This window comes from Nannospalax galili, unplaced genomic scaffold, assembly GCF_000622305.1.
Source record: "Nannospalax galili isolate Female #2095 unplaced genomic scaffold, S.galili_v1.0 scaffold100, whole genome shotgun sequence".
Lineage (NCBI taxonomy): Eukaryota > Metazoa > Chordata > Mammalia > Rodentia > Spalacidae > Nannospalax > Nannospalax galili.
In genome coordinates, this window is record NW_008352891.1 from 2,837,988 (window position 1) to 2,844,831 (window position 6,844).

Below are 6,844 nucleotides of genomic sequence, written 5' to 3' on the forward strand. Positions count from 1 at the left end.
AATGTTCTAGAGATCACAGAATGGCAAGTGCACCTCATGAAATTATGATGGTGGAGGATACAAAGAGGGTTGCTTCACCTGGTCCTCCATGCAATGGGATGGTTCTGGACAGAGCACTCTTACAGGCTGCTCCACACTGGGGAATTGAGTCCTCAGCCTGTGAACCTGCTGTGTTTTAGCATGTGCCCGAAGGGAAGCACCCAGAATGCTCACCAGATGGATGCTGTATAAATAGCATCTCTGCCACACTGTTGTCACTGCCCAAATCTTTTCACCAAGAACAAAGTTCTGTTTGTCCTTCTGGTTGTCCCAGCTTCTCACCCCAATTGGCTATGGCCTCCGGTCACTGGCTGTAGTCTCTGGTCACTCTTGGACATGTTTCTACTTCCGAGGTCCAAGAACTCGGTCATCTGGGAGTGGCTCCAGGCTGTCGCCACCTCAGCAGTCTATTCAGTCAAAAGAGAGCAGCGTCAGGATCCGGCAACAAGCTGAGCAGATCCAAGTGTACAGGCGCATCTCCATCTGGCCAAGTGTCTTCTGTCTGGGACATGACCACCCACACCATTCTTTCTGATCAAACAGTTGAGCTTGCAGTGATTCAGCTCCCGTTGTAACTCTGCAGGGCCCACACTCCTGAGGATGGAAGGTCTGTATCCTGAATGAGCAGGAAGTGTAGGCTGTGCAGCCCTCTCATTCCAGACTCCAGAGTACTAACTCACTTCCAAGTCTCTTCTCTCTTTACTTTCAGCCTTATTGGCTTTCAGTCTTGGAGGGATAAAGGCCCAGGGAGGATAGAATGGGGATTCAGGGAGCTTCACTTCAGGCTATGAGTTTGTTTTAGGTGTGTGACTGTGGACTTGGATGTTTACCTCTCTCACTCTCACTTTCCTCACCTCTGCAGGAAGAATACTACTACCTGTCCACCCTACCATGGAGACATTGCTCCTCCACTCAAGAGATAAGAAACGAAACCAAAGAGTTTCCTTAAGATGCCACCAGTTAAAAACTGTGTCTTACCAAAGCTCTGTGAAGATAGTCTGCTTTTGATCCAGAAGCTGCTCCATTTCCTCATCACCTGAAGGTGAGTTAGAGCCAGAGGCTGCCAGAGGGGCTTAAGAAACAGACAGAAGAGGGGAAATCTTGGAGTTAACAGGAGATGTATTAGTTACTTTTCTGTGCTGTGATAAAACACAATTACCCAGAAAAGGGTTTATTTGTGCTTATGGTTCCAGAAGGAGAGCATCCACATTAGTGGGGCAGGCCTGGCACTGAGTGCAGGAAGCCGCTGTTCTCATCCACACATAGGAAACAGAGAGAGGGAACAGGAAATGAGGTGAGGCTATAAAACTTCAAAACCCTGCCCCAGTGTTGTGTTTCCTCCAGCAGGACTTCCCCTCCTAGAAGCTTCATTACCTCCCCAGATAGCACCACCAAGGTGAACCAAGTGTTCAAATACTTGAGCCTAGAGGAACAGCTCTCAGTCAAGTCACTACACAGGGATTTGTTTTGCTTTGCTTTTTTGCATATTTGTGTCCTGTGTGGAGTGTGTGTGCATTTGTATGCATGCTCCCATGTGTGCACAGTTGCACGTACACTTGTTGGAAAGTGCATGTAGAAGCCAGAGACTGTTGTTTAGTGTCTTTCTGGACGTCTCTCCACCTTATGTGTTGAAACAAGGTCCCTTTCACTGAACCCACAGCTCACCTATTTGGCTATCTAGCTGGTCAGTTTGCTCTGGAAGACTGTGTCTCTTCCTCCCATGCTTTGGATTACAGGTAGGCTGCCATACCCACCAGCCCTTATGCAAGTTTTGGTGATTCAAATTCTGATCATCACACTTATATGACAAATCTTTGACCCTCTGATCCATCTCCCCAGCTCCAAGAGAGAAGTTCTATATTTCTGGACTTTTCTCCACTAAATTTTTTCTTCCTGCCTTGCAGTCCTCCTTCCCATTCTCTGGGCACTCCTCTATAGGGATATAACATCTCTGCCAGACACTGATGTAGGTGCTAGAGTTGCAATGATGTGAAATCTTCCAGGAGTTGAGAGTGTAAAGGGGAGACAGAAGCATATGATATACAAGGCTATAAAAGAACAAAAACCAGACTCGGGAAGCCCAAGGACAAGCAGAGGCCAGCATTCTATATGGATCTCAGAGCAGCCTTTCCAGACAGCCTCTATCGCACAGAGCAGGAAACCAATGGGAAAGTTGAATGGCTTGCCCAATGTCAAAATCAGTAACCCGTGCCAAGTTTACTCAACTCAGTTGTGTTTGATTTGAAAGATCATTCTCTTTCCATACCACTTTTGAACAAGCTTGACTGTATTGGAGGATTATGCTAGTAAAAAAAAAAAAAAAAAAAAAAAAATCTTTCCTGCATCAGGAGATCACAACCCCTTTCCTACCCTCAATTTCATATTCAACAGCTTACGGTCTGAGACAGCACCCCTGTCTGCATCTACATCTGCATCTGTATCTTCTTAGACTTAAACTATAGCTGGTCTTCCTTATTTATATAAATTGCAAAGGTTTCATCAGGTCAAGACCTATGAAAATTCTTAAGCTGCATGGCTCTACTCCTTTTACTCCTCTGTACCTAACCCTCCCCAGCTTTTCCCATATTCATCCAACCAACCTTGCTCCACTCTTGCCTGAGGTGCCAGTGGCTGGGGCCCAAGCATTGAGAACAGCCTACAAAGTTGGAAGTTCTGGACTCACTCACCTTCCAACTCAGCTACTAGTACTCTGTTGTCTTAAACAAGCTTACTGAAGTCTTTGAGCCTCTGTTTCTTTGTCTCTCAAATGAGATCATATAGTTGACCCCAGAGGCACGGTGCAAGGTGCATGGTCTGTGATTTATTATCGAGAGCTTAGTGAATGTAACGCATCCAACTGCTATCAACACAGAGCCCAGTCTAATGATGTGTTTTTGATCTGGAAGGGCCTCTTTTCCTTTAAAGGAAGGATCTCTGGGTTACACACCTTTCATTATATAACGTGCACACCATCTTTCTGGAAGTGATCATCTTTCAGGCAGATAGCCTTTACCCCTTAGCCTCTGGAAAACAATTTCAAAGCTCTCTGCTTGAAATTAATGTCTAATTTTTCTCCTTCTTCTTTTCCTGCTAAATATGTTTCTGTCTTCTAATGAAGAGTCCTTCCTGATATTGGCTGTCTGGAGCCCAAGAATTCAATACTTGGAATGAAGATCTGTGGATACATGCTGGGGAGTTTGGGCCCAATGTCAAAACCGATCGCTGCCAGAACAGTCTAGACTGTATGTAGACCCAGCTCCAAGAGGAAGAGGCTGTGGCAGCACTGCCTGAGTCATGAGGCCCGGGGCCGGGACCCGAGCTTGGAGCAAGCAGCTCCCACGTTGTCAGGAGTGTGCTCCAGCTGGCTAGGTCAGGCTCAGGATACCCAACCACTCCCCCCACCCCCCACCCCCACAAAGCTTCCACCACTCAGTTCTTCATTCCTCATTTGCAAGACACTCCAACTAGTTTTGGTCTTCTATGTCCAGGTCTCCTGGAAGACAGAAGCAAAGAGAAGCAAGCCGCCCCTTGCCAGATCCTTCACGCCACCTGCTTGAGTTGTCTATGAAATCCCATAGACATTGGAAAATGGAAACGTACTATCCTACCCCCTGCCTGGAGCAGAGGCAGATCTCTAATACAGTTCACTGAACTACTAGCTTCACTGTGTGTCATGGAGGGAAAAATCCGTAATTTCCTTTCAGCATGCAAAGAACCAGAGTTCAGAACAACATCAGTTTAATTTCATGTCTACCACCTTACTGGAGACCAGCCTTTCCCAAGCTCGCTCCTCAACTCTAGAGAATACATGCATTGCTGCATATAAGTGATTCCAAGATGACATTATTTTATGCAGGAGTAGAAAAGAAAAAAAAACAATGCTGTCTATTAGGCTGACACACAACGGACAATAAAACACATCTTTAAATCAGAGATGTTAAAGTGTTAAAAGAAAAGGGAAAATAAAACAAGTGAAACACAGCACCTGCCTCAGAGGGCTGCTGGGAAGATTAATTAAGATTGTGCATCTGAAAGTGTTTTGAAAACTGTCAAGCACAGTAGCTACGCTGCCACATTTAACAGAGGCAGCACGCTGCCAGGGAAAACACAGCCTCCTAGGTCAGCCAGGCTGGGCTCCCTTGCCAGTGCCATCAAGTCCTTGCTGGGCAATCATTGACCATTTTGTTAACCCTCATGGATCTTGATCTTTTATTCAGTTAACTAATTCCTAATTTACCCAATTAACTAATTTCTGCTTTCCTCACAAGTGCAGGAGCCCAAGGAGACACACTTGACCATTTTGTTAACCCTCGTGGATCTTGATCTTTTATTCAGTTAACTAATTCCTAATTTACTCAATTAACTAATTTCTGCTTTCCTCACAAGTGCAGGAGCCCAAGGAGACACAGGGCGTGCTTACATTAGAAATATTTATTTGCCTGGAATTCAGGTTCAGCTGAACATCTATTTTTATTTGCTAAATGTGGCATCTCTGCGTAAATCAAAATGGTCAACATGTGCTAGGTGAGAGGCAGTGTAGGGTCCTATGAATTAAGCCTGGGAATTCTCAAAGGACAAGATGGATTAAAAGGGAGTCCATGAGGAGTGGGGACTAGGGAGAACCTTTCAGTGATGGTAGAGTCCAAAGAAGTGAGATCTGAGTGGCAGCAGAGAAGTCACTGTTTCTACGCAAAGGCAGAAGCCCTTAATGCTAAGAGATTGCAGGCAGTGCTCGGATATGCCTCTGCTTAAACATACCTCTAAAAAGCCAAGAGAAAGACTTCAAATAAACGTCTTTTTCTTGAAGAGGAGGAGGAGGAGGAGGAAGAAGACAAGATGGATAAATAAGTAATAACTTGCCTCTGCTTAAACATACCTCTAAAAAGCCAAGAGAAAGGCTTCAAATAAACGTCTTTTTCTTGAAGAGGAGGAGGAGGAGGAGGAGGAAGAAGACAAGATGGATAAATAAGTAATAACTACAGGAAGAGTGCTGCACTGGGGGCTGGCATGATGGCTCAGTGAGTAAGGCACCTGCCAGCAAGGCTTACAACCTGAGTTCAATCCCTGGGACCCATATGGCAGAACAGGGAACTGACTTCTGCAAGTTGTCCTTCGATTTTCACACACGTGTGGAGAGAGAGAGAGAGAGAGAGAGAGAGAGAGAGAGAGAGAGAGAGAGAGAACTTTAAAAACTGGCCTCATTAAGCGTCTGTTCTTTATCCTGAGGAGGAAAATTCCCTGGCTGGGGGTGCATAGAAGAGTTGCACTGCGTAAGAACGTGTTCCAGTATTGTTCAATAAAAGAAGAAAAAGCTATAAATTAGTTACCATTATTTAAGGGTTTCAAATATATGATTTTTCCTCCTGTCTTGCCTCTAGGTTTTATGTCCTCGAAAGAGTGTTTTCATCCTAACATTTTAGAAGTGAAATCTCAAATCATACCAAAAATTGCAAAGGCAGACTTCATTTCTCCACTCTGTGCCCCACTGGATAAATTCCTTAGCAGAAATTATGCTTAGTATTACTGCCTTGCTGTGAGCAGAAGGAAGAGAAGTTGGTTTGTTTTGATTTTAGACATTGATGAATTCAGGTCTTTGATATTTGACCATGTTTCTGAGATAGAAATACACTTGGCTATTACTCAGTAACAAGTGAATGGCACTTGTGTTTTCTTAGAACATATTCATACCTCTGAATCAGGTAGATGGGGTTATGGTCCCCCATCTGATTTATCTATATGCTATTGAGTCCCTGGGCAACTACAAGTTCTAGCCAAGCTCTTGCAATAGGTTGGTGACAGCTGGATGCCAGCCCTGGTTCCCTCCCTTTCTTACTAACAGTCTTGGCACCCCATCTAAACCATCTGTGTCTCTGTTGCCTAATCGAGGAAACGCAATGAATACTGCCTCTTTGCAGAGTTATTTGTGAAGAAACCATGAAATAATGTGGAAGGGTACTGAAACGGAAAACAATCAATAAACCTTAAATGTGTAGTTAGCAGGACTAGTTTCTTAGTTTCTTAGCAGGACTAGGCAAAGAATCTCAGCTTCCTTAGATAAATCTACTTTCTCTTTTCTTGATGCATACAGCCTCAGACAGGTGGAAGACTTAGCTGGAAAACAGTCAGCCTGGTTTTTATGTGGGATCACTAGTCTCTGCTCTGGAAGCAGAGAAAGCTAAGATGACTCTGGGATACTCTTTGGCAAAGCAAATGTGGTGGAACAGATCCTTTTGACAACTGACAGGTCTAACTGCAGATCACAAAAAGAAGGTATGGAGAAGAAAAATCTCTGAGGAATTTCAATGTTTCATTAGGTCTTATATTTTGAAGAAAACAGTTATTCGTATATAGTAGACTACTGGGAGTGATGGAGATTCTGAATCTTCCTCAGAAAAAAAGAGCAAGATTTTTAATATAACAGAAAGAAAAGTATTTTAGAAATAAGAGATTGTATTGCTAATTAAGACCAGTTTTCAAGACCAATGTATGGAAACAATACTATCATTTACCCACCAAATGCAATTTTCTAGAATCCATGCTATGAAAATGTAATCTAGAAAAGCATATTTTGAAAAAGAATAAATCTTAGTAATCAAATAAACTGGGATTTGTACTTTGCAGATTTTAAATCAAAGTCCAAAAGAATTTTGAGGCAGCCAGACTGATAGCGGAACCAGAATCCACTCAGAATAAATAAATTTTAAGTGCAGCAGACTCTTTCCTGCTTTTCCTTATATTTTCATGCAGTCTCTACTAGACGTGTTTTGGTTTCCATTTCCTGCCAGGGAATGGTAATGTGATGATG

General features: G+C 43.6%; 1 long non-coding RNA gene across 2 annotated transcripts; it reads left to right on the forward strand.

The window, feature by feature from the left end:
* The first annotated feature begins 475 nt into the window (after nt 1-475).
* On the forward strand, nt 476-4,323 carry LOC115067159. 2 transcript variants are annotated; one of them, XR_003846591.1, is made up of 4 exons: nt 476-646; nt 902-1,081; nt 1,233-1,333; nt 3,528-4,323. It is a non-coding gene; the product is annotated as an uncharacterized LOC115067159 (long non-coding RNA). The 2 variants fall into 2 exon arrangements; XR_003846592.1 differs by lacking the exon at nt 3,528-4,323 and adding an exon at nt 3,158-3,429.
* Nucleotides 4,324-6,844: the final 2,521 nt, after the last annotated feature.